The sequence below is a fragment of the Mustelus asterias genome, chromosome 20 (assembly GCF_964213995.1).
Source record: "Mustelus asterias chromosome 20, sMusAst1.hap1.1, whole genome shotgun sequence".
In the NCBI taxonomy this organism is placed as follows: Eukaryota; Metazoa; Chordata; class Chondrichthyes; order Carcharhiniformes; family Triakidae; genus Mustelus; species Mustelus asterias.
Genome location: NC_135820.1, coordinates 32,691,880 through 32,719,592, shown reverse-complemented (window position 1 = coordinate 32,719,592; position 27,713 = coordinate 32,691,880).

Sequence of the window (27,713 nt, the reverse complement as noted above, 5' to 3'; positions counted from 1 at the left end):
CGAAGGGTAACTGGGACTTGGTTCAAGTTCACACAAGAGCTGCAGTGTTTTAGATGACTTCAAGTTTATGGATGGTAGAGATGGGATAGAAGTACTTTGAGAAAGTGCTCTAAATTTAATAGGCATTGATGACAGTTTCAGCAACTGATAAGCTGAGGCAAGGACAGACTCAGGTGCTAATATGGAGGCTAATATGGAGGTGGCCATCTTGGAGATCATGGAAATATGTGGTTGAAAGATCATCTTGTGGTCAAAACAAAGATTGCAATAGCCTGGTTCCACCTCAGACAGTTGCAGGAAAAGAGATAGAGTCAGTGGCTTGGGAGCAGAGTTTGTGTCTGACCTGAAGACAATAGCTTTGATCTTTCCAATAATTAATTGGAGATAATTTTTGATCAACTTACTGGAAGTCTTTTTGGTCACTAGTTCCACAAAGCTGCAAATGTATTGCTGCAAACAAAGTTATTAATTAATAATGACATAAAATGGAATCTATTAGAAGAAAATTATTAAGTTCAGCAATATAGTAGCATAATGAGTGTTTAAAATGTACGTCATGTTTTCCGTTTGGAGTCCTATGCCTATCTGTGAAGCCTGAGTCCGAGTTCCCACAGGTTATATTTTTCATAAGCATATTTCTCCCAACAAACAGTGCTTTTCTAAAAATGACTGACAGAAAAAATGTCCAATCAGAACAAGCTGTTTATAAGTTCTCCCTCCTCCTTCTCTGCTTAAATTGATGGAGATATTGGTGGAATCTTACTGGCTTAGTTCATGTTAGCGTGTCAGGACCATGTACAGATCAGCAAACTAGGCTCACTTGTAGCAAGCCTTCTGGGTGAATTTAAGAGGAGGCCTCTGGGATTTGTATCCAATCAGATGCATTGGCATGGGAGGTTGTCAGAATGTCGAAAGAGGACTAAGTATCCAAAGGGACAAGGTCAGCAAGTGCAGTGACAGCATTGCGAGCACCAAGTACGTAGAAGCAAAAGAAGAAGGAATATGGATACCAAAAGGGGAGGGGCAGCCCCATGATTGATGTTGGCAGCATTTGAGATTATAGAAGCTGTGAGGGCACAAAGGCAGGTGTTCTCTCCAAAGGATGGCAAGAGGAGGCGAACCAGCCTCAGAGTGTGTCCAAATGAGAGGACACAGCCTGAAAGGTCAGTACAACCATTTATCTCTCCAACTCTAAGGGCAGCACAGTGACTCAGTGGTTAGCACTGCTGCCTCACAGTGCCAGGGAACCAGGTTCGATTTCTGTCTCTGGTCTGGGGGGAGTCTGCACGTTCTCCTCGTGTCTGCATGTGTTTCCTCCAGGTGCTCCAGTTTCCTCCCACGTCCACTGAACGACGTGCTGATTAGGTGCATTGGTCATGCTAAATTCTCCCGCAGTGCACCTGAACAGGTGGCTGAGTATGGCAACGAGGGGATTTTCACAGTAACTTCATTGCAGTGTTAATGTAAGCTTACTTTGTGACACCAATAAATACATTTTAACTGGCTGCAATGAAATGGAATGATTCCAAGTTCCTATGGCTGCAAATTATCCAAAATACTCTCAAGGAGTTATTCCCATCAGTGTTAGTGTTACACTATAGATGGCCCATTAAATGTTGCTCTCCCCTTTTTTACTGCTGCAATAATGACAGGTTGAGCCCTCAATGGCCTCTTGCTATGCACTCACCTTCCTTACTGTCACACTGCTGAAATGGTGTGTGGTCCATTCACCATTGGGAAGGAGCCATTACACATGTGAAATGGTTCTTTATTGACTTTTCAATTGTCCTAATTCTATTTTTGATCCATTGAGGTTCCCAAGCTCACCAGCGACCCACCCCTGAGAAATCCACAAGATGGAGGAAAGACTGTGGGCTATTTGCTCAACAATTTTTCTCCTTCATTTTCCCAGCCACGCCACCTCCAGAGCTGTCTCCCATGAACGGGAAAAATTCCACCAACTGAGTTTAAAATCTCCAGGGAAACCTGCGCTAGAAACAGTTAAAGTAGCTAGAGTTTGTTTTTTCTCTGAAGTTATCAAAACAATGCAAAGCACAAACTCAAAATAAAGATTTTGCATTGAAGCAGAACCTTACCAGATCCTCAAGACATCCCGAAGCCTTGTAAATCTTGCAATCACTGTTGTTAAGTTTTTTTTGAGGTACCTTTCAAAGGGACTTGATGGTAGATGAGTCTGTAACAATGAAGATTTACAGATTATAGGTGATAAGTGCAGAAAGAATCCAGGACAACTGATTTTGTCAGACTGCCTGCCACAGGAGTGCCTTCCTCAGATTTTGACTTTACAGCATATTGGAAGCCATTTTCAGTGCTCAGAAAGCCCACAATTTCTTTCTCAGTCATCCCTGATACCAGAACTCGTCCTTGCTTCCAGACCCCAGTCTTCCTTCCCCGATGCCCCCAAATCCTTGGATTCACCTTTTATTGTTCTCAGATCCCAGTATGTACCGCAGTTTTCCTAGAATCTCCTTTTCCAGCTTTCCTGGATCCCAGAGGTAGCAATGGTATTATGGATGTTATCTGCACTTCGACCTTTCCTCTTCTTCTTTAACTGTGACTGCCTTTTCCTCTCAGTCCCACACAATGTGACAGAGAAGTGACACCAGATCTGCTTTGCCCCATGTCAGGCTACATTAACTATATCTCACTTCCACTTGAGAGTCTCTGCTGATCCTGATGTTTATTATGTGAGAGATCATCATTACATTGTTCATTTATATTCGTAATCGCAGGCGAGATAATCTGTGTAGGTGGGGGAATTTGCATTTCACCAATTCTGCTGCCTTTCTAATGTCTGCCTTGTCTCCTAAATGAATTGATTGTGTAGAAATTCTGGCAGAATCTTTTATTATATTTCCAATGTGAGGAGGCAATTGACACAGGAGAATATTACTCCCTCTCCCATTGGCCTCAATGGAAGAATGAAAATGTACATGCAGGGCAGAATTTAACGCTCATCCTTTGGCAAATTTTGGGATTTAATTTTGTGGAAGGGTGGTAGGTGGAAAATGATCCCATTCACCTTCCCACCTCTGCCCCAATTTATCCCATGGCAGCAGGAAGGTTTCATGGACAGCCCACTTGCCCTGCTGTCAATTAAGGCCCTCAGCAGGCAATTAATGCCTACTTAAGACACTGTTGCTGGGCAGGGGACTCGTTATGTGGGAAGCCAAAAGAGCAAACCCTGTTATGGGTACTTGTGGGCTTTAAGGGTGGAGAATGTGGGGTATTCCTTACCAAAGGTACACAGTGCATGGCTGAGAGACCAGGATTGGGAAGGTGAGAGCCACACTCCCCCCTTACCATACTATTGCTGTTGATCCGACTTCAATGTCTCCCAACTCGCAATCACCCATCTCCATCATTCATCCTTAGCCTGGGTCCCTTGGCAATCCTGGGCCTTTGGATGGGTGCATTACCAAAAGCAACCACTACTTCCTGGTGGCACTGCAAAGCAACGAAGATCTGTCAGCCCCTGATTGGCTAGTTGCACTCAAGGGAATTAGACTTCTGCCCGGATTCCTTGATCCCGCGGAAGGAACACCACTGCCCAGTTAGGTTCTTGATTGGCACTTCATGTGGCAGAGTGTTCCAAGGAGGTGGCATGGAGCTCTCACTGGCTCTCTAACTAGCAAGATTTAATGCAGATGATGGAGTACCATGTTCAGTTTTGACATCAAACTTCTGGGGAGGAGGTGAGTGCAGGATGCAAGGGGAGCAATTGCATTGGCTACTGATTGGGACAGTAGAGTGACATGGTGGTACAGTGGTTAGCACAGCTGCCTCACAGTGCCAGGGACCTGGATTCCATTCCGGCCTTGGATGACTGTCAGTGTGAAGTTTGCATGTTCTCCCCGTGTCTGCTTGGGTTTCCTCTGGGTGCTCCAGTTTTCTTCCACATTCCAAAGATGTGCAGTTTAGGCCAGAGTAAATTGCCCCTTAGTGTCCCAAGATGTGTAGGTTAGGTGGATTAGTCATGGTAAATGAATGGGGTTACAGGGAAAGGATAGAGGGGAGGGCGTGGGTGGGATTCTCTTTCGGAGAGTCAGTGCAGACACAATGGGCCGAATGGCCTCTTTCACCCGAATGGCCTGGGTGTAAAATGTGTTTCTCTGTCAATGGAGAGGGAGCATGAGTCATGTGACAGTGCACCCTCAGAGACTTTGCTCTCCTCTGAAGACCCTCAGCCAACTCCTGCAGCAGTTATTCTGTCACCTTTGAAGGATCGGTGACAAATCAGAGACATGAATTAGTGCTGACATGGGGGAAAGGGTGTAAACTCAGCATGGTGTCTGTTATGACATAACAGTTAATGGCGAGAACAACTCAGCTTGAGTGATGGTTCAGTGCCAAGTGGCAACGTGACATTGAATGCTGTCACCAGGCCTGTGGACCATCTGCACCTCTCTTGACCAATAACTAATGTGTGTGCCACCCTGCCGATCTCCAAGAAGTCCTTCTCTACTGTGGTCAGGATGGCAATGGCTGCAGACCCAGTTTAGTTCTCTGCCTTCCCCTGCAGTTATCTGCTGTCTTCTCCAGTGGGATGCTCTTTTAAAGAACCGGTGCAGACTTAGATGGGTTGGTTGGCCTCTTTCTGCACGCCGGGCATTCTGTGGTTCAGTGGGTTGCCAGCTCTCCTAAAATAACAAACATGTTAAGTCCTCATCTCCTGTTGCTGCCTAAACACCACTAGAAATTTCTACCCTCCAACCTATCCTTATTGACTCAACGCAATGTTACAATTTCTCTATCGATCGGCCCTTTGTCCAGCTTTATGTAATTTAAGCTGCATAATTGTAGATGCCAAAAGGCCAAACACTGTCAAGCTTTTACTTAGTCTTTTATGCTCTTTATTTACATTGAGGTGGATTGCTGCTCGATCTGCTATTGATCCAGTGTATTTTGAGAAGCCATCAGACTGCCTTTGGGACTCTTGAACAACAAATGCTGGCTCATTCTTGTGATGAGAAAGCCACTATTAATCTAGAGGAACAAGAAGAATAGCCCTCAACACATCTGAAAAATTGATGAGTTATAACTGCATCCCAACATTAAAGGAAACTCAGCACACCATTTGGGAGCTCTCTGTAATAATATTTTACTATGGATATAATACATGGACTGGATATAAGTCAGAGCACCAATTTAAAGATTAGTGTGCCCCTTCCAGAGAATATTACTAACAGAAGGATTGAATACAAGAGGCAAATTTTACCATTCCCACTTGGATTCACTGGCTGTGACTGGAACTCCACTATATTTCTGGGTTCAGGTCATTCAGAAAGGCCAGAAATTTCCTCATTGGCAGGCCCAACCCCATAACAGGGCCTTGCATCTGGAAGTGCAGTTAAAAGGTCAACAATCAGCAGTTATTGCCTGTTGTCTTACCGCACCTGAAACTGAAGTTGATGTTCTCCTTGGTAAACGGTCAGTACTCAGGCCCCATGTGGATTCTTCAGTCAAAGTAGGGCTAGGTTTAAGGCCTGGTATCCATTCTCAGTAGATAGATCTCAAAATTGAAATCTTCCAGCATTTATAACATGTCTCCTGGTTGCAAAGTAGAGAAAAATTGACTCTAACATTTCACTTGTTCTGTGTAAAACATCAATGAATTGACACATTGGGTGGGATTTTCTGGCCACACTCGCCCCAAGACTGGAAAATCCCACCCGAGGTCAATGGATAGAGTCATAGAGGTTTACAGATGGAAACAGGCCCTTTGGCCCAACTTGTCCATGCGATCTTTGCATAATCTTGTCCCTCCCACAATGATTCTCATGGTGGGTGGGATGGGAAAATTCTGCCCAATTTTGTTTTGAGCTTTTGCATGGGATGTGGGCATCGTTGGCTGGGCCTGCATTTATTGCCCATCCCTAATTGCCGTTGAGGAGTCACCCACATTGCTGTGGATTTGGAGTCACATGTAGACCAGACCAAGTAAGGATGGCAGATTTCCTTTCATAGAATCATTGAAGTGCAAAAGTGGCCATTCGGCCCATTGAGTCTGCACTGGTTCTCTGACAGAGTGTCTTACCCCCCAGACTCTCTCCCCCGTTCTATCCCCGTAACCCCATACATCTTGGGACACTAAGGGGAATTTTTTTAGCATGGCCAACCCACCCAACCTGCATATCTTTGGACATTAGGGAACCAGACGACAATCATCAGTGGTTTCATGGTGACTTTTAAATCCAGACTGGTTTCATTCAATTCAAATTTCACCATCTGTAATGCTGGGATTTGAACCTGGGTTCCCAGAGCATTACCTCTGGATTACTAGCCCAGTGATAATACCACTATGCTACTGGCTCCCCTAAATTGTATAATTGGGCAGAATTCTCCCAAAAAATAACTAAGTGTCATAACAGAAAACAGGAGCCATCTGTCAGATCAGCCATGATCTTATTGAATGGCGGAGCAGGCTTGAGGGGCTAGATGGCCTACTCCTGCTCCTATTTCTTATGTTCTTATGTACTGGTCTCTCAAGAGTGCTCCTCACTGCAATTCACCCACACTGTTACTTTTTTTGGAGGGTTGGGAGTTTTGTGCTGGTACTGGTGGTCAGATGGAGGGGGGGGGGAGGGGTGGAATGGGGGACGGGCAGAGCCTAAACACACCGGTGAGCATAGCTTCACAGCATTCAGGCACCATTTCGTAAGGGTCTAACAGCGCACAGGGAGACCTCCACGCTCCCCCCCCCCCCCCCCCCCACCACTGACATTGCGACCCATCATTGGTGGCCTGTTCCCCACCTGTTCCCCACTCCCTGACATAGGTCACCAGCATTGGGCATCAGGGTCATCCTGATTGGTCTCCCTGCCTGACCCCTAAAAGCTGGAGAATTCCATGCGCTGTGTTGAATGGGCGATGCATATTTAAATACTACTTTAAATATGCTAATCGGCCTCGCACCCTTTCTAAGTGAGATGCAGTTCACACCATTGGCCATTGAACTGGTCGGAGAATTGCTCCCATTGTTTAGCTGCAGCTAAGTGTTCTCTGTCCTGCTTGTACAGAGATTGCATAACTATTTTGCTTCAGTCCTCTCCCTTTAGATCATTGGAAATGGAACCTCATCATGATAACCAACCTTGAAATAGAGTCATGGATAAATAAATTATATAGGACAACTGTGATATCTTCATGCATTGTACTAATGAGATAAGATTCAGAGCATGCGCAGTAGGGAATGATGCAACCCAAGCGATATTTTTTCCTTTGGATTGCTGCAGGACATTTCAACCAGTGACTAAACTAGTTTTCGGTGAATTTGTTCTACCTAAGCTGATTATCAAGATGTTTTATTGTGAACACTCATGTTGATTTCCATCTGCCTCACACCTACAGTGCATTGATATGCTGCTTCACTGTTATGGACAGTCAAAGTGAAGTATTTACTGTGTTGCCATTGTATTTGCAAACACAGCATGTCTTCACCCACAGGATGCATCATAAGGCTCAGAATGTATGAAAGTGCTTGAGAACCATTTAGTTCATATATTGAAAGTACGTACATGTGCTTCAGAGCTAATAATACTTTGGAATGTGAAAGTAAAGAGGTCACGACTCAACATAAGGCAAGAAATTTTCTCTGTGGAAATTGGCCTGGAAGTGTGTGGCACATCAACAAATCTCTTTTACTCCCAAAAAGACAAAACAATGTGCCAATCAAAGCAATCATCGCCAAGTTGAAAGAACATTTCAACCCTAAGCCACTAGCAGAAAGCTACAAATTTGGAACAAGAAAAGTCGTGAAGCATTCAGTGAGTACATTGTGGTACTGAAGAACTTATCACTATACTGCAATTTCATAGACTATGCATTGTGAGATTGATTTGTGTGTGGATTAGTGCATGAAAGGACCAAATTTTGTGGAATTGAGCCAAGTCAGAAGGCCTTTAAAAATGGTGGATGGGAGTTAATTCTGGGATTCCAATTCCCTGTTTCTATTTCCAGTAAATCCACATTTTTATTTCCGGTAAATTTTACAGGTATGGGATAAGGATGAAGGTAAAGAGCCTGCAGCTCTTGCTGGCTCCATTGAGGAGGGAATTTAAGACCAGCCTATAATCTTGATGGAACGGGGCTTGTTTGTTAGGTAGACATGATTTATGGCAGTTTAGAGGGAAATATTTGTTTGGAATTGGGAACCAAGGAAAAAACAACAATTCAACATTCGCTTTTGAATTACATTGCTAACTTTACCTTCTCATAGATTGTCAATCAATCACAGCCATTCATAATAACAATGACAAAAATCTTTAAGCCATGTTACACTCTTAATCTTGTGTAAATAAACAGATAGGTATTGAAAAAACCTTGAAAGAAAGATCAGATGATAAATACGTCAAACAAAACTAGCCTTCCTCTTCAAGATGAGTTACCAGACCCTTGCTGAGTTGAGCCCATTAGACATTCTTGGAACTCAACTAAACATTCATAATAAGACCATCTGGTAACTATATCAACACAACAGGTTGAACAGATGGTCAGACAATTTTTTTCCAGATGATCTCATGATGATTGCTTGATTGCTCCAAGAATGGAAAATAGTCTCAGTCCTGTAGGCAATCTAAGTACAGCTTCTAGGGGAGTGTTAGCTTTTTTTGGTTGGCATCTTTATTGCATTGTAATAATCATTATTCAAAGAATATTTTCAAAGCTTTTGTGTTTATTTATATAATATTCAAAGGTGTTAAATGGAGTAAAACTTTTTGCCATTGATATAGTGTATTTCTGTGTGATTGACACTTTTATAAGGTTGTAAGATAAACAGCTTTTTAGCGAGCATTTCAAAGACTCTTCAGACAGACCAATGGGTCATTGGTTCTGAATATAGTGGATACTGAAAAGTAGGTTTTGAGGATTCATTGGGGGGAAAGAAGAACATGGGAGTGATGAGAGGGAAATGAAGGGAGCATGTGAGCTATGAGGGAGAGTTGTAGATTTGAGGGGGCATGGGGGGACATGGAAAATATGAGGGGGCATAGAGGGACATTGGAGACATGATGGGGCATAGAGGGTAAATGGAGGTGTGTGCTACACAAAGGGGTGTGAGAGGTGAGGGCTAGAGGGTCTGACAGCCATGAATATAACTGGGCCGATGTCTTAGTAAACCGAGGTGAACTCTCTAGTCTGCAGGCCTCGCCAGCCATCTGCCTCTATTGCCACCTCAGGGCTGCCTCGTCAACACAAAAACAAGGAGGACAGGCTCTTCCAGATGGAGAGAATTCCCAGTTCCCGACATCTGTCTCCTTGACGAAAATCTAATCCAAAATCTTACATTTGAAATAGCGTGTAAGATTGCTCATTCCATGGAGGCGGCATCAAAGAATGCTTGGGTATTTAATCCTGCACACTTGACCGGCGCAGCTTCTGTCCATGGTCGTAAAGCTTCTGTCAAGTCTAGCAAACCTACAAGAGGTCTTGTGGAAATTCTCAGAAGTTGGAGCACACCTGAAGAGGGAAAAATATGTCTTCCAAGCAAATGCTGTGACCTACTTAGGCTTTCGGGTGGATAGCAAGGGCCTACTACACCTGGTGGAGGACAAGGTAAGGACCATTAGTAAAGCACCAACTCCAAGAACACCACGGAGTTGAAATCCTTCCTGGGGTTAGTAAATTATTATGGGAAACGTATACCAAATTTGGCTTCCTGTTGGCCCCCTTGCATGCCCTGCTACAGAAATACGGGATGATAGGGAGGAATTCGGGATGATAGGGAGGAAATAGCTTGATCTGGGTTTCAGACAAAGCTCGGCACAACATCGTGGGCCAAAGGGCCTGTTCTGTGCTGTACTGTTTTATGTTCTATAACAACTTCTGTCACCTGATTTATTGGCTTATTTTAACCCCAAAAAGGAACTTGTCCTGACATGCAATGCTTCCCCTATGGGGTTGGGGAGGTACTGGCACACCATTGGAAAGGTGGAGTGCAAAAGCTTATCGCATATGCATCCAGGACCGTTTTGGACACTGAATGGAGGTATTCCCAGATCGAGAAAGAGGGGTTGACGGTTGTATTCAGTGTTAAAAAGTTCCATCAATACATCTATTGTAGATGCTTCATAATAGTAACCCAGCACAAACCCTTGTTAGGACTTTTTAAAGAAGCTAAGGCAATACCCCCCATTGCCTCCGCCTGGATACAGCATTGGGCCTTGTTACTGGCAGCTTATGAATACCTCCTAGAGCCCCGCCCTGAGACCTGGATAGCTAACGCTGAGGAACTGAGTCGTCTGCTATTGTCCACAAGCCTGGCTTCTTTACCAGCATTAGAAGAGGTCATGATGACCCATTATTTTTTGGTGATTCTGCCAGTGTCTGCATTGCAAATCAAGGCCTGGACACAAAAAGACCCAATCCTGTGTAAATTAAAATACATGATTCTGAATGGCAGGTTCAGAGGACAGCCCTCAGATGAAATAAAACCCTATCTGATGTACAAAGACTAGCTCAGTGTCGACAATATTATCATTCTCTGGGGGTCCCGCCCAGGGTAGCGTCTACTACTCATGGAATTATACCACTGCCACATTGGAATATGGAAAATGAAAATGCTATCCAAGATCTTTGCATGATTGCCCGGCCTTGATGCAGACATTACAGATTTGTCAGCGTGATTCGTTCCAAGAGAATCAAAACATGCCCTCAGCCTCCCTACATCCTACAGTAGCCTGGTAGACCTTGGGTGCGAGTGCATGTGACTTTGCCAAGCCTTTTGTGGGTTCCATGTTTTTGATCATGGTGGACTCACATTCCAAATGGTTGGAGTATTGGAATATTGTGAGCACCATTTGGAATATTGTGAGGAAGGATGTGCTGGCCTTTGAGGGCGTCCAAAGGAGGTTCACAAGAATGATCCTAGGAATGAAGGGTTTGTCATATGAAGAGCGGTTGAGGAGTCTGGGTCTATACTTGATGGAGTTTAGAAGGATGAGGGGGGATCTAATTGAAATTTACAGAATACTGAGAGGCCTAGATAGAGTGGACGTGGAGAGGATGTTTCCACTAGTGGGAGAGACTAGAACTCGAGGGCACAACCTCAAAGTGAAAGAACATTCCTTTGAAACTGAGATGAGAAGTAATTTCTTCAGCCAGAGGGTGGTGAATCTGTGGAGGTCAGGTCATTGAGTGTCTTCATGACAGAGATAGATTTGTTCTTGATCAATAAGGGGATCAAGGGTTACAGGGAGAAGGCAGGAGAATGGGGATGAGAATCATATTAGCTTTGATTGAATGGCGGAGCAAACTTGATGGGGGGTCGAATGGCTTAATTCTGCTCCGATATCTTATGGTCTTATGGAGATACATCGCATGAGCTCCACCACCTCCAATGCCACGATTGAGAAACTACAAGAGAGTTTCTGTACACACGGGATACCCAAAGCCCTGATTTCTGACAATGGCACTGCCTTTTCCTGCATCAAGTTCCAGAACTTTATGCTTTCCAATGGAATCAAACACATTAGGACAGCATCCTATCAGCCACCATCAAATGGGTTGGCTGAACAGGCAGTGCAGACTTTCAAGCTCAGCATGAAGAAACATTCGCAGCATCCATAGAGACCAACTTAGCACAACTTTTATTGGACTATAGGACCACCCCTCACATAACCACAGGAATTGCCTCAGCAGAATTGTTAATGAGATGGTGGCTTCAGATGAGACTAAACTTACTGTTCCCAAACCTTGCGGGGAGGGTGGAGTCCCAACAAGAGAATCAGAAGCAAAATCATCATTCTGCAAGGGCAGAAAGAACTTTCAAAACTGGCGACCCCAGTTCATGTGAGAAATTTCGGAGATGGTCTCAGCAGGTCCCTGGGCTCATAACGGAGAAAACAGGGCCTGTATCTTATAAAGTAAAAGTGCAGGGCAAAGTTGTGAAGAAGCACCTGGAGCACCTCAGGAGTAGAGAGCCTGCACCAGGGCAAGCCTTTTACCAGCCATGGAGACAGCCACTGCCAGCATTGAGCCACAACTTGTCCAATGCATGACCATGGGTGATGAGATTATGGATTCTGAGATGGAAGCTGTAGAAGCTGATGCCCAAATTGCAGAAGAACTCCAGGAAGAATCTACATCAGTGGCTTTACGATGACGGTCCCTCCGAAAATGAAGGTCTCCAATTCGGTTCGCACCACCAGATCTGGTCCTACCTTTGACTGACCGTCGGCTGATCACCAGCGGCGGAAAGGATCTTCCCATGGCAGGGGTTCTAGGGGGTGGTGGAAGCAAATTTAAGGGGAGGAGGGATGTTATGATACCCACGGAGGATATGGAGGATTGTCAACAGATCTCCCCATGGGCTTCCCTGGAGGCTCAGCCAATAGGAAAGGTGCAGCAGGAGTTTAAAACCAACTGTCTCTCCCTGGACCAGGGGGCTGTAGTCTCGAGGCTTTGACTTGTGTACTGTCGCCACAGAATTAGTGCTTTATTCACTGTATAAATGAAGGGTGTTGGTGATGGAAGACTGGCCTCGGTGAGATGATTACTGAAAGCAAACAAAAATGTATATTATTTATATATATATATTATGTTAACAAGTGTGCCAGAGCATGTGCAATAAGCAACACAATAAGTTCACACATGGACTGGCAATTCTTTACGGTTTGTCTTCGCTATTCATGCGACCCAACATGTGACAATCTTGTCAGCACAAGAAAGCAGCAGCAGTTACAGCCTAGATTTCCCAAAGGCTGTCTTATGTTTTCTCAAAATAACTTTCCCAAAATACACTGGATCAATAGCACATGCACCAGCCCAATGTAAATAGTGTTGAAAAGACTAATTAAAAGCTAATCTTATTCCATCTATTGGCTTCTCCAGTTTAAATTGCATGAAGATGAACATAGGATCTATCGATAGAGACTGTGATATTGCGTAAAGTTGAAAAATAAAAAGGCTAGAAACTGCGAGTGATGATAAGGTGTTAACGGCAGCTGAAGGATTAACATGTTTGTTATTTTTGGAGTAATGGTAACCCATTTATTTTCAATGAGTTAGCATTTGTATTAAAATAACAGCATGTCATATGGCTGCATTCATTGTTTAGCCGTTATTATCACCAATATGGATATCTCTACATTAATGATTTAATAAAATCAGAGCTCGAAAGTCAGCTCCAGAACACTTGTTTTTTGTTGACACGAGATGTTCTGGTTTACATTCGAAATGGCATCAATGTCATGTTCACACGATTTATGCGTTGCCATGTTGGTAAAGGCCAAAAAAGAGACCTCTGTTACCCACATCTGAAGCAAGTGATAGACCATTAATCTATAGGGAGGTGGTGGTGAAGTGGTATTGTCACTGGGCAAGTAATCCAGAGACCCAGGTTAAATCTTTGGGGATCCGGGTTCAAACCTCTTTGAATTTTTGAACTTTGAATTTGGTAAAATCTGGAATAATGATGAGAAATATTATTGATTTGTCATAAAAATCCACCTGGTTCACTAATATTCTTTCTTACATGTTAAATATTGTCACGATTGCTTGCAGGCCTCCCAGGAGGTGGGGGTTGAGCCATCTTGCTGCACTAGAAGGTGACCCCCTCCCCACAAGTCCCTCCGCCATCACTCGTGCGTGCTCAGGCCTATTAGCGATCCTGGGCATACGAGAAGTGTAGTATTAGCAGCAGCCACCATTTCCTCAATGGCACTATCAGGCAATGGTGATCCAGAAGCTCTTGGTTCACTAATGTCCTTTAGGGAAGGAAATCTGCTGTCCTTACCTGGTCTGGCCTACATGTGACTCCAGAGCCACAGCAATGTGGTTAACTCTCAACTGCCCTCGAGCAACTAGGGATGAACAATAAATGCTGGCCAGCCAGTGACACCCATGACCCATGAATGAATAAAACAAAGGATGAGACTTCTGGCCCTGGGGTAATGCAAAAGCCCTCGTGCTGCCCAGTTACATGCCTGACTGGCATTTAATGCAGCAGCTTCCCTGAAAAGAGATGGCATGGGTTTTGTGCCGGCTATCCAGCAGGTGGGCAAGACTCCAGTTGTCTCCATTAAATACTTTCAATTCTGACTTATAGATCACTATTCCAGTCACATAAGCACTACACCAGCATTAGCCCAATGGCGGAATCCTCTGCAGCTTATAGAACTCTTTTTTAATGCAAAAAGTTGTAATGTTTTAATTTTATTGGTTTCCTTATGGAATGGCTAAGAAAGGTCATGTGGAAAGGTAATACATAGAACTGTAAAGACTGAGGGTGGGATTTTCCTGTCCTGTCAAAGTTGATGGACTTTGGCTGGCTTGCTCCATCCTTTGCGGCAGCATTCACTGCACTCTGAGCGGAATATCCCAGCCTGAATTTCTGTATGGGTAAAAATGGGAACAGAATTGAGTGCAGGCTCATTGATATCCTGCAGCTGGTTTGGAATGCTCTCTTTGGGCAGAATTGTAAGTGCCAAGGGGAATCAGATTCAAGTGCTGGCATGAGGATTAAAGGACCAAAAAGTGGCATTGTATCAGAAAGCCAAATATATCCCATTCAGTTGCAGGTTTAACCTGATGGATCTTCAGGTGAACAGGGATTCCCAGTGGAGCTGTGGGGTAAGTAATTCAAATATTTAAATATCCCATTAATTTAGGAGTTCACCCAATGTTCTGGTGTCAGCAGCCAACGTACAGCTTTCCTAAGCTGTGTGATACTAGCCAGGGGCAATGAGAGTGAGGAGTGCTTCTCCAGTGAACCTGACAGGCAGAGCAACCTTCAGAAAGAGAAACCTTCAAAGTGGCTGCACCATATGTGGGTGAGAGGCTGGTTCTCAACTTGTTCTGACATTGCTTGACAGATGATTTCCAACTTCCTGGAAGTCAGTTAATCTGCTTTGGACTTTGCTTGCCTTGATCTGAATTTCCCTGCAGTCAACCTTCACTGTGGCATGGGAACCATTTCTGCAGCTCTACCTTGGACCTGTGATAAGGAACAAGAGGAGCAGCAATATCAGCATCACCAGCAAGGGCACCAGCTGCCTTCTCCTTGATCACTGCTGGTCCTCAGAACAGAGAGGATGGACATTGATACCCAGCTGGGAGCAGGAGACCACCCCCCTGCACAGAGTTTTATGACAGAGGATTAATGGTCACTGCGTGTCAGACCACCTGTGTCACAGGAGACTCAGGCATTTGCATCAGGTCATTACTGACATCTCCAGCCTCCTGGATCAATACCTCCTTCTCAGTGGGCCCATTGGGCAGACATTGCCAAATAGGTCAAGATGCTTATCACTGGAAGACCGCCACATCTAATTCTCTGCCTCTTCATGGGGTTTTGTGCTCTCTTCTCTCGCCAAGAAAGCAGAGTTATGAGTGTGAGGAGCAGATTGTGTGGAGGGGAGGGAATGACAACATTTATGAAGGGTGATCATGAGGGATGAGTGGAAGGTGGTAAGAGGGAAGGATGGTTGTTTTTCAGATGGGGATATGAAGAGGTGTCTGGAGCCAAAGGAATGATTAGACCTGCAAGGCGTGTTGGTCTGAGGAATGTTGCACAGGAGAATTCTGGAGAAGTCAGAGAGTGGTGCTTGGCAGCTGGAAGGTTAATATCATTCATCTTTCCTTCCTTCGTCAGGACCTCTTGAGGCGCTGATTCTGGGTTTCAAGGTCCACGGTCCTTTTTGCTCACTTCCTTGATCACTTGCTTTGAGATGCTAGATTCTGGACCTGGGCGGTACAGTGGCAGAGTGGTGAGCACTGCTGCCTTATAGCGCAAGGGACCCAGGTTCGATTCCTAGCTTGGGTCACTGACTGTTGCTCCGGTTTCCTCCCACAGTCCGAAAGACGTGCTGGTTAGGTGCAGTGACCATGCTAAATTCTCCCTCAGTGTACCCGAACAGGCGCCGGAGAGTGGAAACTAGGGGATTTTCACAGCTTAGGAAACCTGTACGTTGGCTGCTGACACCAGAATATTGGGTTAACTCCTAAATTAGTGGGATATTTAAATATTTGAAATACTTACCCCACAGCTCCACTGGGAATGTAACTTCATTGCAGTGCTAATGTAAGTATACTTGTGACTAATAAATAAAAAAACTTTCTTCCTCCCACCTGTTGGAAACAGCACTTCACCTCAGACCCACAGCAGGCCTAATAGGGAAGGGTCTGAGACCTGGGCGCAGCCTTCTTAGGCCATCTCTCCATTCCTGTGGCTGCTGAAGCCTTTGGAATCAATGTACAGTTCATTCAGTATATTCTGACCCTTATTTGGATCCCTTTCATTTGAAATCCTTCTTCCTTTGACAAAGGCTCGTCCTCTGTGACAGAAGTCTAAAAGAAAGTTGTTGATGCCGTGGTTGAGTTAAAGGGTGATGGAAAAGTCAACTTCAATTACAAATGGATTAGTCACCTGCTACTGGTCTTCTTGCTGTAGGTGGGCCTGTTATGTTAAGATTCCATATTTGTGTGCATGTGCAGGAATAAGCTACACTAGTAAAATGCCGGTATATGATTTCATTATGTAACTCATGCCCATGTCAGTCTTTTTGCAAAAGGGATGAATATGCACAGAACACATTTGTGGTAAGGCATAACTCTAATAATATTGTTTTTTGTTTGGGCCTTAGCATTCAAATATAAAAAGATATCCACTTTTAGATCCTATTATGTGCCACACAGTTGAGTTAATGAAGGAAACGCAGCAACAAATTTGTACACCACAAGATCGCATACACAGGAATGAAATGAAAGACTACATATTCTGTTTTTTGTCGTGATGCTGGTTCAGAGATGAGCATTGGCAGGACCCCAGGAGAACTCTCCCGATTTAGTCGTTTAATCTTTTAATGCAGGGAATAGGGAAATTGTTTGAAAGATGTGAGTTGGTGGTTCAAGAGCCTTGCTGATCTGCACTCCCATTTATTTTCTGCACTGCCTTTCATCATCGTTTGATCTTACAAAAACTAGCTCAAGAATTTGTGCCCATGGTGGGCCCCTGTTCCCAGAGCCACATCAAACAAGATGGAGCTCGTGCCAGGATTTGTGCTCCATAGCTTTAATCCCTGAGCACGCTTCAAAATCACTGGCTGTCCCTGTGAACAGGGACTGTGGCCGACTATGTCCAAGCTTCATTTGCATTTCAAGCACACAGTCCCCAGTCACATTCTGCATCAAACAGAACCTTCTGGCTCTGCAAGCATCAGTCGGTCATTTTAAGATTAAAAGAACAAAGAAATAGAATTCCACTTTGGTCCTGGACCTTGAAAGTGTTTAAAGATTCGTACAAATCTAACGTGACTAAACTTACCGTATTTATTACAGAAAGCAGTAACTCTGAGGGGAAACCAAGGTTTTCGTTCTCTTCAAGAACAAAATCTGTGTGCTCCCAGGCAATAATGATAATTGTGAATGATGAGGACCTTGAGTACTTTCTGCTCAAACCTGCTTGGAAGGTTCAATTTTCATTATCATCCTTTTAAAGCAGAGCTGGAATTGTTCTTAAAAGTCATTTGGAATTAAAGATTTTCCTGTGTTTACAATTCAGACAGTAAAAAGATTTAAGTTTCTTGCTAGTAAGTATTTAGGGAGATTTGGGGAAAAAGGAGCATTATTCCTTGCTCTTAAATCACACCATTATAAGGACTCTCTGCAGAGCCCTGCAGAAAGACTTCACTTCATTTTTATCCCTCCTTTTGAAAATATCTATTTAAGGTTCTGCACCTGGAATGATGAATGATTCATGAGTTGAAGCATTTTGCTGCGTGTCTCCCTCGCTGCCATAGATTGGAAATGACCTGGGACCTGAAACACAATACTCAGATAGTCGTGTGTTTCCAACAGATAACATTCTGCTGGCTGCCCTGCTGCAACGCAATGAGCCCTGCAGTGCAATCCGAGCGCTGCAATTTTTCTCCTTTCCCTTTCCAATTTTCCAAGCCAGTTTTCCTCCCCCTGCTTCCCGTTGTTACAGGCAGCTACAGGGAGCCTTGAGCAATAAATTCTCGACTGACACCCCCAGGGCAGGTGCTATCTTTTGTATAATGCGTTAAACCAAATTTCTTCCCCAGGAGATGGAAATGGTTCAACAGCATTAATCTGAAGAACAGCCCCAAAGGACTTCTCCCGAGCCCTGGCCAATATTTATCCCTCAAAAAAAAGACAATGGGGTGATATTACCAAACAAATTCCAAGTGCCTGAATGAGTGTGAAGGAGAGAATTGCACCCATTTTTTCAGCAAGCTTTCACACACAATCTTATGGCACTTAGTGCAAAAAAAGAGACACAGTATGATTCATGCTAGTAGGGGGAGTGGATAGAGTCTATTCTTGCTAGAAAACTGGCTGCTCAACTAGCATGCACTATCACGTATGCACAGATCTCTTAGTGTTCTGTGCAACAGACTGAGAGATCTGTCACTGCCACCTCCCCCCCCCCCCCCCCCCCCCCCCACCACCACCCCCAGACATCGCAGGCCAATACCGCATGATCACTGGCCTCTCTAAGGCAATCGCACCCCCGCCCCCCCCCCTACACCCCCTAGATATCACCGACAGCCCCCACCTCATTCCTGGCCCTTCCCAGGCATGAGGCTGATCACACCGGCAGTCCAGAGCTGGTAAGATTGCAAGAAGTGAGAAACCAGCTGCAAACCAGTTTTTTGCCTCTCTCGTGATCTTACCGGCTCGGCACGCTGATCAACCAGCATGGCACACCAGTAAGATTGCCCCCAATCTGTTCATTGTCATATTGTTGTTTGTGGGATCTAGCTTTGTTCACATTACCTGCTGTATTTCCTACGTTGCCAAAATGACTGAACCTGAAAAGTCCTTAAATAAAAGCAAAATACTTCGGATGCTGGAAATCTGAAACTAAAAATAGAAAATGCTGGAAAAGATCAGCAACTCTTGCAGCATCTGTGGAGAGAGGAATGTTTCAAGTCCATATGACATTTCTATAGAATTGAAGTGGGACAGAAATGTAATGGATTACATAGTGCGCGAGGGAGTTGGGCCAGAATGAAAGACCAGAGATAGGTCAGAGCTAAGGAAAAATTGATAAAGATGTCATGGACATAAGGGAAGTGTTAATGGTGCCATTAAAAGTCTGAGTCCCAGGGGACAGCCTTCTTGGGTCTTCTTCAATTTTTGCTTTCCTGCCTTACAACAGCGATAATGCTTCAAAATAATACTTGAAAAGTCGTAAAACTGCTTGTAACATTTCACGGTCATACAAAATGCTGTATAGAATCATAAAATAACGCAACACAGAGAAAGACTATTCAGCTCATTTCACATTTACCGGCTCTTTTTAAGTTCGAGTTCGTTCCACTACCCTTGCTGTTCTTTCCCCCGATGTCTGCAATGTTTTATCCTTCAAGCATTTATCCACTCACCTTTTGAAAGGCATTAGTGAATATGGATAAACCATCCTATCGTGCAACTCATTCCAAACACTAACCACTTGTGTTAACAAGACGTTTTGTTTTCTCATGTTTCCTTTAAGTTCTTTTGCCAATAACTTTAAGTCTGTGCCCATTGGTTATTGACCCTTCAACCATCGGAAACAATTTTTTTTGATTGTTCAACATAAATCCTTTATGCTTTTAAACACCTCTATCAAATCTCTGCATGGCCTTCTCGAATCTAAGGAGTACAGCCCCAGCTTCTCCAGTCTGTCCACGCAGCTCTAATCCATTATTTCTGGAGACGCTCAGGGACATGTCTTCACTAACCTCTCCAGAGCCTTCAATTAGACATAATATTCCAACTTTTATAGGTCTAGGATAATTTATTGACTTTTGTACTTTCTACCTCTTATTTATAAACGGTGTTTTATTACCTGTTAATCTACCTTACTGCCATCACAGCTTCACACGCAAACTTCTAACCTTGCATCCATTTGAAAGTTATGTCACTTAGCTTGTATTGTCCCTCCTTATCCATACAAACAAAACTCAGACTTTGTTGCATTGAATTTCATCTGCCATGTGCCCACCTATCCCACCAGCCCCTCTGTGTCCTCTTAAAGTCTATTGCTACCAGGGGCAGCATTGATTTAGGTTAAGAGACAGTAGGTTTATTGGGGATTCTTTTAATCCAGAATGGAGTGGGGATCTAGAACTTGCTGCCTGAAAGGGTGGTAGAGGCAGAAACCCTCAAAATAGTTAAGAAGTACTTGGATATGTGTTGATTTCATCTAATTTTTCACACGCGTTCTCTGATTTCAATGTCTGTTTCATCCCTGTCTTTGGTGAAAATAGACACAAAGGACAGAATTCTCCCATCTGGAACTAAGTCTCGTGGTGAGAGTGGGAACATGGAGTGTTTCCTGCTGCTGAAACTGATGGGAAAATCTTCCAGCTCCGGCCTCATTAATCACGCAGTCAGGTTTTGTGCAGTATTCTGTGGCAGGGCAGGTCTGATGGTATGTAGTTCTGGGCACTATATTGAAAAGATACCCAACATCACTGACCCATGATTGAAGATACCTGATGAAGGGGCAGTGCTCCGAAAGCTCATGCTACCCAATAAACCTGTTGAATTTTAACCTGGTGTTGTGAGATTTCTTACTGTGCCTACCCCAGTCCAACACCGGCATCTCCACATCACCACTGTTGAAGAAAGAAGGTAGACTCACTATCTCACAGCACCAGGGACCCGGGTTCGATTCCAGCCTTGAGTGACTGTCTGTGTGGAGTTTACACATTTCCCCCCCCATGCCTGCATGGGTTTCCTCCAGGTGCTCCAGTTTCCTCCCACAGTCCAAAGATGTGTGGATTGACCATGCTAAATTGTCCCTTAGTGTCAGGATATAATAGCAGGATAAATATGTGAAGTTATGGGGATAGGGCCTGGGTGGGATCGTTTTCAGTGCAGGCTCAATGGGCCAAATGGCCTTATAAAGATGTCTCTCCAGGAACATTCTGAGACCAGCAGATGCACACCCACCAGAACATTGAGTCTGGAAGATCCACCTGTAGATACTCCCTGACCCACTGCTGTGGTGTTCCGGGATCCAGGGTTGCTGGCAGTCTCCATCCAGAACTCTGGAAGCTGCCCAAAGCATTGTTTAGGTAAGTTCTGTCATCTACATGCCACATTGTTCCAGGCATGGTTTGCACCAGCATGTTTTCCCACTGGTGTTGCAGAGAATCAGGCATGGGTGGAAGATTCTGGTCGAGCCTTCATCTGCATCCCATTAGCCGAATGCAAATCAGTTTCATGCCGGCCTCTAGTCGGTTTCCTCATCCACCATGACAAGCACCAATGGAAGGTCTGGTGGAAAATTTACGTGGATGTAAAACCAAGAGAGCCTGATACCTCTGTGGTGAGGGCGGGGGTGGGGATGTTTAGCTCCAGCACTGATCAGTGTATCCTTTAAAGATGGTACCTCGATCTCCATGGAATCATAGAAATTATAGAAACCCTACAGTGCAGAAGGAGGCCATTCGGCCCATCGAGTCTGCACCGACCACAATCCCACCCAGGCCCTACCCCCACATATTTTACCCGCTAATCCCTCTAACCTGCACATCCCAGGACTCTAAGGGGCAATTTTTTAACCTGGCCAATCAACCTAACCCGCACATCTTTGGACTGTGGGAGGAAACCGGAGCACCCGGAGGAAACCCACGCAGACACGAGGAGAATGTGCAAACTCCACACAGACAGTGACCCGAGCCGGGAATCGAACCCGGGACCCTGGAGCTGTGAAGCAGCAGTGCTAACCACTGTGCTACCGCGCCGCCCAGTTGGCCCTGCTGCTCTATTAGGCCCCACCCCACCAGAATAACTGATCTGCAAAAGAGGAAGTGAAACCACTTAACACTTTTGAAGAAACCACAGTTGTCAATCAGACTTAGAAACTTTGTAAACATTGCAGTTAGGAACAATAGGGGTACTTGAGATGCATTCAAGCATGAAAAGAAATGTATATAAAGACAGCTGACTGGAGACTGAGTAGAATTCACCACCATTCACACCCTGCCATTGCTGACTGCAAAGATGGAGTATCTGGCGCTCAGCCAAATCTCCATTCACTACAATAGGACTGGAGAACCCGAGCCATGGGCGAGATCAGAGAATCCAGCCCTGTAGCTTTGTTTTCCATTTACCTCTTTCACAATGTCCTGGTGTTGGCTTTGTGATTTAGTCTTTGTACATACGTCAGATTGTTTTAAAGTTCAAGGAACATTTGCTGCCTTGTTTCTGTAACAATCTTATAACCCACTCCCAGGTGTATTCTTCTGCATATAATTTTGAAAATAGGCTATTGCTGTCTGCTAAATTATTGTGTTGAGCAAAACACTCAGTGGGAAATTGCTCAAATGGATCCAGTGTTCAGCAAATTTCAGCCAAATATATCACAAGTTTTAATATTGCTAAAGTCACAGTTTGAACCTTTCATTTTAAACCTGAAGGTCAATTGGAATTAGAGTTTTTACTTTTCTATTACTTTGGGGAATATCTACAAGGAACTCCTCATCTCACAAGAATGTGCCAGAAATGGACATGAAGAAGGACAGCAATAGTAGAGGAGAAACGTATTATTATTTCAAATTAGCTGTATTCAGATTGGGGTACACTTTCTAAAATTATTTCACTGAATGTGGGCATCACTGGCAAAACCAGCATTTACTGCCCATTCCTAATTGTCCTTCAAGAAGATGGTGGTGAACTGCTGCATTCCATGTGGTGTATGTACATCCACACTGCTGTTAGTGACAGAGTTCCAGGATTCTGACCCAACTGCAGTGAAGAAATGGCGATATGTTTCCAAGTCAGAATGGGATGTAGCTTGGAGGGGAACTTGCAGGTGGTGGTTTTGCCCTTATCCTTCTAGATTGTAGAGGTCATGGATTTGGAAGGTGCTGCCTAAGAAGTCTTGGTGAGTTCCTGCAATGCATTCTGAAGATGGTACACACTGATGCCATGGTGCATCAGTGGTGGCCTGAGTGAATGCTGAAGGTGTTGGATGTCAGGGGCGCATTGTTTTATTCTCTTGTTGGAGATGGTCATTGCCTGGTGTGACATGAATGTTACTTGCTGCGTATTAGCTTAAACAAGAATGTTTTTCAGGTCCTGTTGCATGTGAGTACAGACTGCTTCTGTATCTGAGGAGTTCTGAATGGTTCTGAACACTGTTTCTTCATCATCGATCATCACTTTTGACCTAATGTTGGCGAGAAGGTCATTGATGAGGCAGCTGAATATGGTTGAGCCTCGGCCCTAGTTCCATGAGGAACACCTGCAGTGATGTTCTGGGACTGAAATGATTGGCCTCCAATAACTACAACCATTTTCCTTTGTGCTGGGAATGACTCCAACCAATGTCGAGCCCCCGCCTCCCCCCACCCCCACACCCCATCACCTAATTCCCATTGATTTCAATCTTGCAACATTTCATCAATTGCTGCCTTGATGTCAAAAGACAATCATTCTCACCATACCTCTTGATTTCAGCTCTGTTGTCCATGTTTTGAGAAAGGCTCTAATGAGATTTGGAGCTGAGTGGCCCTGGCGGAATCCAACTGAGCGTTATTGAGCTGGATATTGCTGTTTAGGTTTCACTCATTAGCACTGTCAATAACAATTTGCTCAGTTGTATTTGTCCTGCCTATTGTGGACAAGACAACATGGGCAATTTCCACATTGCCCGGCAGACTCCGATGTTATAACTATGCTGGGACAGCTTGGCTAGGGTCCTGGATAGTTCTGGAGCAGAAGCATTCAGTACCATTACCAGAACGTTGTCAGGACCAATAGACTTTGCAGTATCCTGTGACTAAAGCCATTTCTTGATAAGATGTGCAATGAATTTAATTGACTGTTGTATAGTAACCTGGCAGTTCCCATATTAATTGATGAATCGTCATGACTCTTTCACCATTTTCTCCAACAGCTGTTTTAGGGGTATGTTGAGGAAAATAAATGTGATTTAGAAGGCACATCTAGTGGATTTGTTGGATGGAATGGTAGTATTAACAGCAAATTACTGTGGGTGCTGGAATCTGAAGCAAAGAACAGAAAATGCCAGAAAATTTCAGCAGGTCTGACAGCATCTGTGGAGAGAAAAAGGAGCTAATGTTTCTGTCAGCTTTCCTAATTACTTGCTGTTCTTGTATACTGGTCTCTCGTGATTCATGCACTAGGACACCCAGATCCCTCTGTATCCCAGCAGTCTACAATCTCTCACCATTTAGAAAATATGCTTCTCTTTTATCCTTCCAGCCAAATTAGATAATTTCACATGTTCCCACATTCCCACAGAAACCTCATTGTGTTACATCCTTATTCGCTTTCAGGGACTCTCAGGCAGCTGTCTCCAATCAGGAACTCACCTGAACCAAATTCGACCCCGAAAGACCCACTCCCTGGACTTTGACTTTGTGGACTCTTGAAATCATGTGAAAAAATATTCATTTATGTGGTTCTTGTGCTATGGTTATATATAGTTGTAAAAGCTCTCTCTTTTCTATCACCCTCACTATATGAATGTGTTTGTGTGTGTGAGTGTGAAGTCGTGAATATCCCCCTTCCCCCAGATGTGAAAGAAACTCACCACCTGATTTAATCCTAAAGAGAGTTTGCTGTGTGTTACTTATAAATTTGGACTACATAAATTAAAGGTTTGGTGAAATACACTACAGACTACTTTAAAAATAATTCTAAAAACCCCTGCTTATGGACTGATGGTGAGAGGATAAAGAAATTCAATTTGCCTCTCTCTGTCCATAACAGTCCCATCTGTCCACTCCAGTGAATGTAAACTCCATGATCTTAATCCAAAAAAGGGTAAGGGAGTTCTTTCTGTTATGCTGGCAATATTATTCCATCAATCAACATCACTGAAAAACACAGATTATCTGAGCATTTATCACATTGCCCTTCCCGAGTGTAAATTGGCTGCCACATTAAGTGCACTGGAGAAGGATTTCATAGGTTGTAAAGCACTATACAATGTTCTGAGGTAATAAGAAAACTACATAATTGCAAGCCTTCTTACATGCTTTTTATATACCTTAGCTAAAACTAATGACACTTTGGTAACAATCCTTCTTCCAGTTCACATATGTTGAATGAATACTTCACATCTGTCTTCACTCAAGAGAAAGAGGATGAAGGTATGGAATTCAGGGAGAGAGAGAGACCATGAGGTTCTTGAGCAAACTGACATAGGGAAGGACAAGGTATTGGAGCTGTTGGCCTTAAAAGTGGATTAATCTCCAGGTCCGAATGAATTGTGCCCTAGACTACTGTGGGAGGCAATGGAGGAGATTGCAGGGGTTTTGACCCAAATTTTCAATTCCACTCTGGCCATGGGGAAGGTCATGATGTGGAGATGCCGGCGTTGGACTGGGGTGAACACAGTAAGAGTTTTAACAACACTGTTTGAGAGCACATTTCCACTCCATCTGATGAAGGAGCAGCGCTCCAAAAGCTAATGGTGTTTGCTACCAAATAAACCTGTTGGACTTTAACCTGGTTTTGTTAAAACTCTTACCATGGGGAAGGTGCCAGATGACTGGAGAGCAGCTAGTGTAGTTCCACTATTTAAGAAGGGGTGTAGAGATACAGACCAGCGAGTCTCACGTCAGTGGTTGGGAAACTGTTGGAGAAAATTCTGAAGTAAAGCATCTATCTCCATTTAGAGAGGCAAGGCTCGATCAAGGACAGTCAGCACGGCTTTGTCAGAGGGAGCTCATGCCTAACAAATTTGATTGAATTTTTTGAGGAGATGAGCAGGTGTGTAGATGAGGGTAGTGCAGTTGATGTAGTTTATATGGATTTCAGCAAAGCCTTTGACAAGGTCCCACATGGGAGACAGAGTAATTTGATAAAATGGATTCAAAATTGGCTCAGTTGTAGGAGACAAAGGGTGAAGACAGAAGCCTGTTACAGTGACTGGAAGCCAGTGACCAGTGGCGTACCACAGGGTGTGGGGGCCCCTATTATTCATCATTTATATAAACGACATTGATGACTATGTGGGGATAGAATTAGTAAGTTTGCAGATGACATAAAGATAGACTGGATGGTTAACAGTGAGGTTGAGTGTCTTGGGCTACAAGAAGATATAGATGGAATTGTCAAATGGGCAGATAAGTGGCAGATAGCAGTTAACCCTGAAAAATGTGAGGTGACACACTTTGGAAGGAGTAACTTGACAAGGAAGTATGCAATGATTGCAATGACACTAGGAAGTTCTGTGGAACGAAGGGACTTTGGCGTGTCTTTCTGCATGTAGGCAGAAGGACATGTGAGTAGGGTGGTGAAAAAGGCGTTTGGGACACATGCCTTAATCAATCAAGGCATAGATTATAAAAGCAGGGAAGTCATGTTGGACTGATATAGAACTTCGGTGAGGCCACAGTGTGCAGTTCTAGTCGCCACATTATAGGAAGAATGTGATTGCACTGGAGGGGGTGCAGAGGAGATTTACCAGGATGCTGCCAGGGATGGAACATTTCAGTTATGAAGAGCGGTTGCGTAGACTTGGGTAGTTTTCCTTGGCGTAGAGAAGACTGAGGGGGCAACCTGATCAAGGTGTACAAGATTATGAGGGACAAGGACAGAGTGGATAAGGAGAAGCTGTTCCCTTAGTTGAAGGGTCAGTCATGAGGGGATATAGGTTCAAAGTGAGGGGCAGGAGGTGTAGGGATGATGTGAGGAAAAACGTTTTTATCCAGAGAGTGGTGACGGTGGAATGTGCTATCTGGGAGGGTGGTAGAGGTGCGTTGTCTCACATCATTTAAAAAGTACCTGGATGAGTGCTTGGCATGTCATAACAGTCAAGGCTATGGGCCAAGTGCTGGTAGATGGAATTGGATGGAAGTTCAGGTGTTTCTTGCATGTCGGTGCAGGCGCGATGGGCCGAAGGGCCTCTTCTGAATTCTTTGATTCTGTGACTCAGTTCTTGAGCTATGACTGGACCAACTAAACCAAACTAAATGCTTCTCTTGAATCTGGTTCGTTGATAATAATAATTCCCACACATCTGCCTCATGTGTCTTAACACCCCCTCAGTAATAGTACTAGGAATATAATTCCAGCTGCAATACTCAACTGATCTCAATAGGTGCTGAAATTGGTCCCAGTGTTCCTAGTTTAAAGAATGTAAAATCAGTCAGAGTTTCCAACCCCTGCTGGCAGTATCAGTGTTTCAGATCATCGGGATGTTATGGAGTCAAGTAGTTAGCCAACAGTCACGATGAGAGTTCAACAAAGTAACCAGCTGGGCTTTGACTGACTAGGACCCAAAATTTTCATGAGAGGAGAAGGGGAGAAAGATATTTGTCAGGAGAAAATTGAAGCAACAAAGAGAGAGGAAGGGATGTACTCAGACAGGATGGAAAATAACTCAAGCATTCACCAATAGTCAGTGAGGTCTTGAAGGGAACAATGAAGGAGAGATTGATAAACCAAATAACTCTTTCATTCCGGGTTTTTTTTTAACCTTCATATCTGACAATTGAGACTGTCAGAACTCATTCTATTCCATTCTTCAAAAGATAGTGACCTTCTTTCCCCGTGACGGTTCATTTTAATGAAAAATGGGAATTGTAACATACAATTCCACTTTGTCTTAATCAGTGAAGGTTTCAAGTTCTCATACTTGTGGAGTTTCTCATTCTGCATCCCTCCCCGCGTGTCATCTTTTACTGATTAAACGCAACGCATTATCTAAATTAAATAATATGTTGGCAGGAAATGTGTAAAGGCTCCTGTAGGGGTCA